At 36.8% G+C, this 12,851-nt stretch overlaps 1 protein-coding gene across 42 annotated transcripts in view; it reads right to left on the bottom strand.

Annotated features, from left to right (window-relative positions):
• The window catches only part of KIAA0825, a 462,961-nt gene that overhangs the window by 395,061 nt on the left and 55,049 nt on the right, over nucleotides 1-12,851 (bottom strand). For 7 of the 42 annotated variants that reach the window (XM_063810209.1, XM_063810218.1, XM_063810229.1 and 4 more), the window contains one exon: nucleotides 8,292-8,448. The exons of 22 other annotated variants lie outside the window; for them this stretch is intronic. The gene's annotated coding sequence lies outside the window, so the exon portion shown is untranslated. Of the gene's footprint in view, nucleotides 1-8,291; nucleotides 8,733-9,394; nucleotides 9,600-12,851 lie in introns of all 42 variants that reach the window. 13 more of the 42 variants (XM_063810231.1, XM_063810216.1, XM_063810220.1 and 10 more) reach the window with 3 other exon arrangements.

Raw genomic sequence — 12,851 nt, 5'->3', positions numbered from 1 at the left:
TTACACTACTGTGTGAACCTATAACCAAAGTCAAAGCACCCCACCCAACTGACACCGCAAGACCCATCTATAGGAATAAATCTTTCTCTATGAAAGCTACTCCATTAAATTGGAAGAGGCAACTATTACATCAGATGTGAAGAAATCAACATAGGGACATATCAAACATAAAGAAAGGAAACATGACACATTTGAAGAAACACAATAATTCACAGTAGCTCACACCTGTAATCCCAGCACTTTGGGAGGCCGAGGCAGGCGGATCATGAGGTCAGGAGACCGAGGCCATCCTGGCTAACACAGTGAAACCTCATCTCAACTAAAAATACAAAAAATTAGCCAGGCATGGTGGCAGGTGCCTGTAGTCCCAGCTACTCGGGAGGCTGAGGCAGGAGAATGGCGTGAGCCCGGGAGGCGGAGCTTGCAGTGAGCCCAGATTGCACCACTGCACTCCAGCCTGGGCGACAGAGTGAGACTCTGTGTCAAAAAAAAAAAAAAAAAAAAAAAAAAAAGAAACACAATAATTCTCCAGTAGTAGACACTAATCACAAAGAACTACATAAAATGCCAGAAAAAGTATTCAAAATAATAAAACTCACTCATATATGAGAATATAGACAGATAATTCCATAAAATCAAGATAGTACTTTGTGATTTGAACGAAAAATTCAACAAAGTGATAGATATCATAAATATGAGCCAAACGGAAATCTTAGAGCTGAAGAATTCCAGAAATAAAATAAAAAAATATAACATAAAGCTTTAACAACACACTAGACCAAGCAGAAGAAAGAATACCTGAACTTAAAGACAGGCTTTTGAAATAATACAGGAAGAAAAAAAAATGCAGAAAGCCTTCAGGGTTTATGGGACACCATTAAATGTACTAATTTTCACATTATGGGAGTTCCAGAAGGAAAAGAGAAGGACAAAGATATACAAACCTTATTTAATAAAATAATAACTGAAAATTTACCAAGTCCTGGGAGAGACATGAACATCCAGATCCAGGAAGCTCAAATATCCCCAAAAAGTTTCAGTTCAAACAGATCCTCCCTGAGGCATATAGTAGTGAAATTGTCAAAAGTCAAAGACAAAAAATAATTCTAAAAACGGCAAGAGAAAAGCATTAAGTCATATTTAATGCAATCCCCAATGGACTAAGAGCAGATTTCTCAGCAGAAATCTTACAAGCCTGGAGAGAATGGGATAATATATTAAAAATATTGAAAGAAAAAACTGCTGGACAATAATAATACACCCAGCAAACCTATCCTTCAGAAATGGAGAAACAGTCTTTCCCAGGCAAGCAATAACAAAGAAAACTCATTGACATATATTGGCCTTATATTAAATACTTAAGGGAGTCCTACATCTGAATGTGAAAAGATGGTAACTACCACCATGAAAATACACAAAATTATAGAACTCACTGGTAGAAAAGGAGAAAGAAAAAGGAATCAAACTTTAACACTACAGAAAAACGACCAAACTGCAAAAATAAATAGAAATTAAGGGAAAAAAATATACAAATAAACAAGAAAATAATACAATAACAGGAGTAAGTCCTCACTTATCAATAATAACCTTGAATGAAAATGGATTCAATTCCTCAATTAAAAAATATAGAAATGGATCAAAGAACAAGACCCAACTATATACTGCCCACAAAAAAACTACCCTCCTCTGTAAAGACACACAGACTGAAAGTGAAGAGATGGAAAAAGATATTCCACACAAAGAGAAACCAAAAGCAAGCAGAAATAGCTATAGTTATATCAGATAAAAATACTTCAAGTAAAAACTCTAAAAAGAGAAAAGGAATGACATTATACAATAATAAAGGGATCAGTTTAGCAAAAGTATATAACAATTCTAAATATATATGCACCCAACATCTGAGTAACTAGATAGAAAAGGCAAATATGAGATATAAAGGGAGACACAGACTGCAATGCAATAATAGTTGGGGGCTTCAACATCCCATTCTCAGCACTGGAAAGATCATCTAGACAGAAAATCAACAAAGAAACATTGGATTTAAATAGACAAAATAGACCTAATAGATATGTACAGAAAATCCCACTAAACAGTTGCAGAATACACATTCTTTTCATCAGCACATGGAACATTCTTCAGGACTGACCATATGTTAGGACACAAAACAAATCTCAAAATATTTTAATAATTGAAATCTTATCAAGTACCTTTTCTTATCACAATGGAATAAAACTAGAAATCAACAAGAGAAACTTTGGAACGTGTACAAATACATAGAAATGAAACAACATGTTCCTGAATGACGAATGGGTGAAGAAAGATATTATGAAGAAAATTTAAGTTTCTTGAAACAAATGAAACATGGCAACATGGATGAGTCTGGAGGATACCATGTTAAATGAAATAAGCCAGGAACAGAAAGTTAAACACCGCATACTAACACTTACATATGATAGCTAAAAAAGCTGATTTCATAGAAGTGAAGAGTAGAACAGAGGTTAGTAGAAGCTGAGAAAGGTAAGGGGTAAAGAAAGGAAGTGATTTGTTAAAGGATACAAAATTACACCTAGATAGGAGGAATAAGTTTGAATCTTCTATGGCACTGTAAAATTCCCATAGTTAATAATATACTATATATTTTCAAATAGCTAGAAGAGAAGATATGAAATGTTCCCAACACAAAGAAATGTAAATGTTTGGGATGATGGATCGACTAATTACTCTGATTTGAATACTATATGTTGTATTTACTGAAACATCACTATGTACCCATGTACAACTATTGTCAATAAAAAAATAAGTAAAGGCTGGGCGCAGTGACTCACGCCTGTAATCCCAGTACTTTGGGAGGCGGAGGCGGGTGGATCACCTGAGGTCAGGATTTCAAGACCAGCCTAACCAACATGGTGAAACCCCGTCTCTACTAAAAATACAAAAAATTAGCAGGGCATGGTGGTTGGCGCTTATAATCCCAGCTACTCGGGAGGCTGAGGCAGGAGAATCGCTTGAACCCAGGAGGCAGAGGTTGCACTGAGGCGAGATCACACCATTGCACTCCAGCCTGGGCGACAAGAGCAAAACTCCATCTAAAAGAAAAAAAAAAGTAAAAAAAAAAAATTAACGGCTGGGTGCAGTGGCTCATGCCTGTAATCCCAGCAATTTGGGAGGCCAAGGCGGGTCAATCACCTGAGGCCAGGAGTTTGAGATCAGCCTGGTCAACATGGTGAAACCCCATCTCTACTAAAAATACAAAAAATTAGCCAGGCATGGTGGCAGATGGCTGTAATCCCAGCTACTCAGGAGGCTGAGGCAGGAGAATTGCTTGAACCTGGGAGGCAGAGGCTGCCGTGAGCCAAGATCGCGCCGTTGCACTCCTTCCTGAGCAACAAGAAGGAGACTGTTTAAAAAAACAAAAAGAAAAAAAAATTTAAAAATGAGGCAGGTAGATTAGGCTCTCAGTTTTCTTCCAGCTATAAAATCGTGATGTTCTCTAAGAAACAGCATGAGAAGGACATATTTCTGAACCCAAATCAGCTCTTCAATGGACTTGACTATTTTGTTCATCAATACTACCATTTTTCTTGTCCCTTGGACTGTCAGAGCCACTTTTGACTTTTCCCATTTCCCTTCCCTAGGCACACTACAGAGAAAGCTGAAGTAGAATCTACAGCTTAGCAAGAAATAATTTGTGAAAAAATAGAATGTGTGGCAGCAAGATATTCTTCTATGGTGATAGGAGAGATCCCCTGTAAAACCCCTGCAACTCTAAGCTCCATAAAATATTCTATGAGGCAGTAATCTCATGTTCCCAGGTTCCCCTGACTTGGCAGACTCCTTATTCAACAAAAGATGTCTGAGACCAACTCAGACATCTTTATGGCATGCCATCACATGGAAAAGGGGTAACATTAGGGAATCATACCTTCACAGGCCATCATGTATTCTTGGTCTATTTATTCCTTATATTCTCTATATTATTTGTATTATTCTTTGTATTGCTGGTTTGGTTTGTGTTGCTGGCTTGGTAATAAAGCAAAGTGAAAATAAACCGACCAGGTCACCATTCTTAAACATGCACCAGCCTTTTCTTCTGGCCTGGCTCATTTTTATTTTGCCATTCATATTTAGTCAGAAAGTAATATTCCTATATCATTTACAAAGTCCTGCCAAGATTAAAAAATTCAATATTTAATTTTTACTAAATCTTGGAAAATATATGTAATTCAGTGATCTCATTCATTGAGACCTGGATTAAAGCTAAAATGGCTAAATAATAATAGTAATGATAACAGCCGACTCTTTTGTAGCACTTATATGAGCCAGGCATTGTTCCGTGTACTATATATATATATATATATATATATATATATATATATGAATTCATTTAATTCTTAACATAAACAGATAGATAATATTATAATCTTATTAAAGATATGGAAACTGAGGCACAGAAAGATTCATGACTTGTCCAAGGTCACTTAGATATGAAATGGCAAAGCTGGGATTCCTATTGCTTCAAGGGCTGTCCCGAATCATAATGCTATAAATTGCCTCTCTATATAGACTTCAACTTTTACAAAAAATTAATATTTTACCTCTTATATATGTTGATTTATTTTTCTGCCATATACATTTGACAGTTTTCCCTAGAACTATTATAAATGTCCTTCATTGTGAAATCTACATAATTGCAAAAACAAAAACAAAAAACAAAACATAAAAAACAACACCATCAACTTTTTTAAAGGCCAGAGCTTACTTGTAATATTTTAGGGTTGCCTGAAATTTCTTTCTTCTCATTAATTACTGGGAGTTGAGATTTTAATGTTTTAGCCTTCCCCCAATGACTACATAAACACTCCAGTGGATCTTAATTTGTTGATAGTCATTTAAACCCCTTAGATATTGAAGTCATATTAGGAAACAAAGAACTTGTTATTCCATTCAATTTATTTTCTCAACTCTTATCTATATATTAGATTTTCTTATATAGACTGCTATGCTTTCTGCTAATAACTGTGGAAGTTCTGATTACTATAATTATGTAAACTAGATTATCTATATATATCTGGTAAGTACTCATATTAATATACTATGACTATTAAAATTCCTCCATTTAAAATATAAGATACTCCACTGTAACTCCTATTAATTATTTATATATGTGTGTGTATGAAGTAGAAATTGACAGGATCAGTCAGAATACACTATTGTAGCTTGACAAGCAAACAGAATTAATTGTCATGTGATTTGCTCACCAATTCTGACATTGCTTTATTTTTCAATGCAGTTCTCTTTCTATATAATATTCTCATTTTAATAACTTTATAATTTTCAATATGCAATCCTAGCCATCTCTTGCTTTAATGGAAGGTGAAACCAAGATAATATAAATTTTAATGTTAGCATTCCTTTATAACTGGCACTCATATATTTCACATGATTTCAAAGTCATAAAATTACTGTATCTGTTGAGATTAGACCTAAATAATGTCACAGATCATGAGATTAATGATATTAACTAATGAATTTTCAAGTATAGTAAAAGTTTATTAACTTGAAGATCTGCATTAGTAGAAAATTTAAGTTATGGAGCACTTTTTAAAAGGCAGTTTTGTATTATGTATCAACTGGGAATAATAATAAATACAGTTTATGAGATATCAATTACTTTTTTTTTTTTTTTTGAGACAGAGTCTCACTCTGTTGCCCAGGCTGGAGTGCAGTGGTGCGATCTCGGCTCACTGTAACCTCCGCCCCCTGGATTCGAGCGATTCTTCTGCCTCAGCCTCCCTAGTAGCTGGGATTACAGGTGTGTGCCACCACACCCGGCTAGTTTTTGTTTTGTTTTGTTTCAGTTTGGTTTTTTGTATGTTTCATAGAGATGGGTTTCACCACGTTGGCCAGGTTGGTCTGGAAGTGATCCGCCTGCCTCGGCCTCCCAAAGTGCTGGGATTACAGGCATGAGCATGAGCCACATGTCCCGCCAGATGTCAATTACATTTTAAAGAAACTCTCTTTTAATAACTTAATAACAATGATTTGAACTTAGCATGCACTTTGTATCAAAATGCTTTCTTCTAAAGGATTTAAGGTTCTTAAATTAAGTTCCAAGAGTTTAAAAATTTCTCCTAAAATGTTAATAGTATTAATAAGCAAGTCGTATTAATGTGGTACTACTTTCCTAAAATATTGGTGACATTATTATTTAGCTTAACTTTAATTTGATTAAAACATCTACCCATTACAATACGCTTTTATGCCATCCAGAGCTTTGTTCCATGAATTATCACCAGTCTTGTATCATCAATATCCCTTTCAGCAGACTATAAACATGTCCAAGCTTCTTACTTTTTAGAAACCAGCAAAACCTACCCTAGTATCCCTTCCTGTCATATCCCAGCTTCTCAAAATAGTAGTCTACATTTCCTGTGTTCTCACCTCTCATTTACTCCTCAACCCAGAGTAATAATTTCTGCCTCGAACCTTACAAATTGACAAAATATTTTTCAGTTCCTATCACGCTTAATCTCTTTGCACTATTCAGTACTGATAGCTACTCCTTCCTTGAAATTGTCTCGTCTCTTGACAATCTTCCTAAATAGCACGCCTTCCTAGTTTTCCATCTTGTCACTCACACCATTTATTTGTTTACCAGGCTCCTGGTAGGAAACATCATTTTGGGTAGCTGGCCAGATCACATTTCTTTTTTAATTAATTAATATATTTATTTATTTATTTTGAGATAGAGTCTGGCTCTGTTGCCCAGGCCTAAGTGCAGTGGCACGATCACAGTTCACCGCAGCCTTGACCTCCTGGGCCAAGTGATCCTCCCAACTCAGACCCCTACTAACTGGGACTACAGGTACGTGCTACCATGCCTGGCTAATTTTTGTAGAGATTGGGTTTTGCCATGTTGCCCAGGCTGCTTTCAAACTCTTGGGCTCAAGCAATCCACATGACTCAGCCTTCAAGGTACTGGGCTTATGGATGTGAGCCACCATGCAAGGCTCCTTTCTTTTTTTTTTTTTTTTTAAATCAATTATACAACATACAGATACACAATGAGGGTCCATTTCTGTGTGATAGGATCTAACCCTAGCCATAATGGATTTAGGGTTAGACCATTATGAGAGACAGGACTAGCTGGATTTCCTAAGTTGACTAAGAATCCCTAAGCCTAGCTGGGAAGGTGACCGCATCCACCTTCAAACATGGGGCTTGCAACTTAGCTCACACGTGACCAATCAGGTAGTAAAGAGAGCTCACTGAAATACTAATTAGGCAAAAACAGGAGGTAAAGAAATAGCCAATCATCTATCGCCTGAGAGCACAGCAGGAGGGACAATGATCCGGATATAATCCCAGGCATTCAGCCAGCAATGGCTACCCTCTTTGGGTCCCCTCCCTTTGTATGGGAGCTCTGTTTTCACACTATTAAATCTTGCAACTGCACTCTTTTCTGGTCCCTGTTTGTTATGGCTGGAGCGGTGCTTTCGCTCACTGTCCACTACTGCCTTTGCTGCCATCACAGACCTGCTGCTAACTTCCATCCCTCTGGATCTGGCAGGGTGTCTGCTGTGCTCCTGATCCAGGGAGGCGCCCATTGCCGCTCCTGATCAGGCTAAAAGCTTGCCATTGTTCCTGCACAGCTAAGTGCCTGGGTTCCTAATTGAGCTGAACACTAGTCACTGGGTTCCACGGTTCTCTTCTATGGCCCACAGCTTCTAATAGAGCTATAACACTCACTGCATGGCCCAAGATTCCATTCCTTGGAATCCGTGAAGCTGAGAACCCCAGGTCAGAGAACATGAGGCTTGCCACCATCTTGGAAGCAGCCCGCCGCCATTTTGGAAGCAGCCCGCCACCATCTTGGGAGCTCTGGGAGCAAGGACTCCCTGGTAACATTTAGATGTATACTAAATGATTTTTGAAATTTGGAATGGAGGCAGGGATAAGACATCACTGGTGGTAAACCAATCAAGTTAATTCCAGCCTCCCAAAAGCATGTGTATGAATGTTTTTTGGCTGAGGCCACTAGAACTGCAGTTTTTGCTCTTCCCTGATTACACACAAAGTTTTCATTAGGTTATGTGAGATACACACAATAAATCTTCTCCATGCTCCACTGCCCAACACTCACATTTTTTTTTCCCTTAAAGTAACCACAGTAGTTTTTTGTGTTAAATTAATAAATATTTTGATAGGCTTCTTTCCCATGTCTGCCATTAAACACCAATATTCACCACAGGGTTCTCTCTAGACCTGTGATGAGGTTTAGGACATGTTACCGCAAAGTTTGGAGTACTCTGGCACTTGAGAAAACAGCAGAAACAGGAAAGTCTCTCTGACTTTCTTCCTCCCCTTCTTCTCTGAAGCAGATTGTAAAAGAATTCTCCACCTTCCACTGAAGTAGGTCATAAGACCTTCATTCCACAAGTGCATTCCCTATACCGGGAAGAAAGCAATGTCCTTATCTCTGAAGACACAGACACACAGAGAAGGATCATAACAAACAGATCTTGCTAAATTCCACCAGTTTATTATTAGATCATAGCCTTTTGTCATCCATCATACTTCTGCATGACTGTCCATAAAAATACATAAGTTGTTCTGTTTCCTTAGGTCTTCATTTCTGAATGCTCCCATGTCATGTAAAACTTAATCAAATATATTTGTATGCTTTTCTCTTGTTAATCTGTCTTCTACTTACAGGATCCTCAGCCATGAACCTAAGATGGGAAGAAAGGATATTACTTTTTCTTCCCTACACGTGTATTCTTTTAAATACCTTTACTGAGCTTTCTTCAAGCAAATCAACTGCATTTTATATAATTTTACAAGAGTACTTTTATTTTATGTTTTCAATAAAACAATTTATATTGTTTTGGAAAATGTTGTAAAGGACTATAGGGTGCCAGGGAAGATCCCTTCTCTCCTAACTGTTGATCTTTACTATAGATTAACTTCCCTCTTAACGTTTTCTATGCAAAGACTTCATGACTATCACACTGTCTAAGATGGAATGTTAAATACTCTCTTTTAAATAGGACACAAAATGAAAACAAGTTCTTTGGAAATGAAAACAAACTGTAACTCATTAAATTGTTGTAACTCATAAACCAGCCTTGTATAGAAAATGGAACAATCCTACTAAATATATTTTGTTTCCTACCTATATAAGCAAAACTTTAACTGATCCCATTTCCCTGGAGTCTGTGTTTCTTGGATGGCTACTCCCAGTTTTTCACTTGAATAAACTGTTTAAAACTGGATTATGATCCTTTTGGTCATTTCAGCTTGACACTATCATCTCTATGATGAAAATTCAAAGTCTCTATCTATAATTATAGTCATTCCTCCAAAACTCCCATACATATTTCCAAGTACTTACCAGACAATTCCACATCACTGATTCGAAGGTTCTTTAAACTTATGATGGGGATCAAAATATTTTACCACAAAATATATTTCATATTTTGAGGTGGCTGTCAGAAGGCCGGGAAACAGAAATGGCCCTGCAAAGCTGTCTTTTTTCAGGAAAACATGCATCCATAAAGAATCTGCATTAATGCAGCCAGGCCTTCTCTTGTCTGAATCTAGGAAAGATTAACTGAGAGTCGGACACCTCTAAAAGTCTGAAAAGAAACATTTACCATTTTTTCTCTGAGGGCTGCTTCCTGTGAGGTTTCATCAACATAACAAGACCACCTTGGCTAGTCAAGCCTCTTCTCTCCCTCCTATAACTTAATGTACCATCATAACCCATTCTTGGCCATTCTCTGAGCTGTCATTCTTTCTGTAACTACAAGATAGTATATAAGCTCTTATTGGGAGGGGTAGGGGTTGGGTCTTCATTCTGAAGGCTCTTGTATATACACAAAAATAAATTCATGTGTCTTTTCTCCCACTTATCTGCCTCATGTCAGTAATTATTTTCAGCAAACCTTCAGAGGGCCAACGAAAACTCAGTATGTCCAAAATTTAATTCAGAGTCTTTTCCTTAAACTGGCTTCTCGTCCTACCTTACAGGATAACCATTTACCTCATCTCCCTGGTTTCTTGCCCTAGTATCTTAAATCAGGTATCAGCAAACTATGACATGGCTTGCTTTTCTATGGCCTGATAGTTTTTACATATCTAATGAGTTGTAAAAATAAAAATCAAACAAAAAAGAATATGCTACAGAGGCCATATGTGTCCACAAATTCTAAAATATTTACTATCTGGCCTTTTGGTTATTTCAGTCATAATAGAAAATGTTCGCTGACCCCTGTTTTAAATGGTCACCAAGTTCTTGGATACTTTTTCTCCCTAAGATCTTAAATGGTCACCAAATGCTCTCAAAGATGACATTTACCTCCGTCTGCAACCAGTGTCGCAGATTTGGACATTATTTCTTGCTGAAAAACCTCCCATCTGACTTCCAAGACTCACATCTTGTGGTATAATTATATACACGTGCGCGTGTGCGCACACAGCACACACACACACACACACACACATATACACACATTTGGTTTTAACTCCTTTCCCCCTTCCTGGCACAGAGCTCCAAAAACCCTTGGAATTTCCTGAGTGATTGAAATGTCTCTTGTTATTCACAGGTGATTTTATATTTATGAGGTTACTCTGGAGGGCCCCTAGAGAGCTTCAGGATGGGAGCTAGTCTAAAAAAACCAACCATTTGATTACTGCATTAACTTTCAGCTCCACTCCCTCTAACTCTAACCTCCAGAGACAGGAAAGGGACTTGGGATTGAGACCAATCACCTATGGCCAATGATTTAATCAATCGTGTCTACATAATGGATCCCAATAAAAATTCTTAAACAAGGAGGTTCAGGAAGTTTCCAAATTGGTGAACACATCCATGTCTTGAGAGGATGGCACACCCAGACAGGAAGTTCTGTGCCATAATCCTCTTCCTTACTTTATCTTATGCATCTCTCTCATTTGGCTGTTCCTACATTGTATCCTTTCTAATAAAACTGTATGTATACTGCTTCCCTGAGTTCCGTGCATCATTCTAATGAATTATTGAACTGTGGCAACCCCCAAATTTGTAGTCTTGTGGCGGAAGTGTGGGTCATCTGGGAAACCCACCTGTAGCTGGCATGTGAAGTGAGGGCAGTCTTATGGGTCTGAGCTCTGAACTTGTGGGGTCCTGGTAGTGTCAGAATTGAATTTGAATTGAATTGTAGGACACCCAGTTGGTGTCTGTCTTGCATATGGACTCTACGCTTCTTATTTTATACATTTAATCTGATCATTTCACTACCTGCTTAAATAAATAAACACAGGATTTTCCACAATGCATAGAAAAACTCATCTTGTTTTATATACATATAGTTCCTCATATTTAACTTAATTCCTATTCCTATTAAATAATTGTATTTTTCTACTATAGCCCTTCTTGACTGACATCTTGAAATAGCCTTCTAGTCATAACTTCCTCTACACTAATAATGTTCTCAGTAGAAAATCATATTTATGAAAGGCATTTATTTCACCAATGTAGATAATACTATTTAAAGGCTATATATAACTATAATAACGTAACTTGAGTATTATTAAACAGAAAAAAGTCACCTACGAATGTGGCTTAAACAATTTTTAAATGGCTTTTAAACTATGTAAGCCATTTTTAAAAAATTGTGAAAGGTAGGAAGCTATCAATTAAAATTTAAATGTGATACCTTAAAATGCTTTTTAGTTTCCATCTACAAAAAAAGGATGTTAGATAAAAACGATTTTTAAGGACTCTCTAGTTTTAAAATTCTATGATTTAATCATGTGATCTACTTCTTTAATATTTAATCTTCTGTCATACAGCCTTTGTAGTATACTTTTTAATTCTATAGTTCAATAGAAGTATAATTTGTCAGTGGTTAAGACAAATTCATATGAAATAACTTGAAAATCTATTTTAAAAACAATCAATGAAAGTAAATTTTGGATTTCTTCAAATTAAATCTAAAAATCCATCACTATACTGGCTTTTTATTTTATTTGCTGCTTTACTTATCTCAACAGTGAATCTATCATATCAACATAGTCATCATGATCCAAGCTGCAAATAATAGAGAGTGTCAGTGTCAATTTTGCTTTCTCACACTTGCTTCCCTTCACTTCATCTGATTTTAATAATCCCTGTCAAACCACAAACAGTCCAAATTACCTTCATGACACAGAAGCTTTCAAGGAGCAGACAGAATCTCAACTTTCATTTAGCAACTACAAAAGAAAGCTGTCCAGCTGGACAAATATTATTTCCACACTTGACAATCTCTACAGTTAAGCATGCATTTTAATTTTAACTAAACCTGCCAGGAGTTTGATATGAGCTCCTTGTTGCGTGCAGATTGACTCACAGGATTATCAGACCAATGACTGTAATTGAGAGGAAAGAACCTAGCATTTATTTACTAACAGATGAATCACATACCAAAGCTGAGGGACCAAAATGAACATGTAAGAGATAGTATGTAGGTATAGACTGCAGGGGAAAAACTACTTAAATTAAGTGCTTTAACTATTAAATAAATTTTAAATATCTAGAACACATTCTTGACGTAATTCTGAAAAGTAACAGCTAATAAGTCAAATCATAAAACAGTTAAAATTTTACCCGTAGACACTATTGAGAAACAGGTTCTAAAATGAAATCTAAAGAGATTTTAAAAGGTGTTTTGAGCTGGGCACGGTAGCTCACGCCTGTAATCCCAGCACTTTGGGAGGCCGAGGCGGGTGTATCACAAGGTCAGGAGATCGAGACCGTCCTGGCTAACACGGTGAAACCCCGTCTCCACTAAAAATACAAAAAAAAAAAAAAAATTAGCTGGGCGTGG

The sequence above is a fragment of the Pan troglodytes genome, chromosome 4 (assembly GCF_028858775.2).
Source record: "Pan troglodytes isolate AG18354 chromosome 4, NHGRI_mPanTro3-v2.0_pri, whole genome shotgun sequence".
NCBI lineage: Eukaryota > Metazoa > Chordata > Mammalia > Primates > Hominidae > Pan > Pan troglodytes.
The sequence above is the reverse complement of the archived record's forward strand: the minus strand, read 5'-3'. Positions and strand labels throughout refer to the sequence as shown.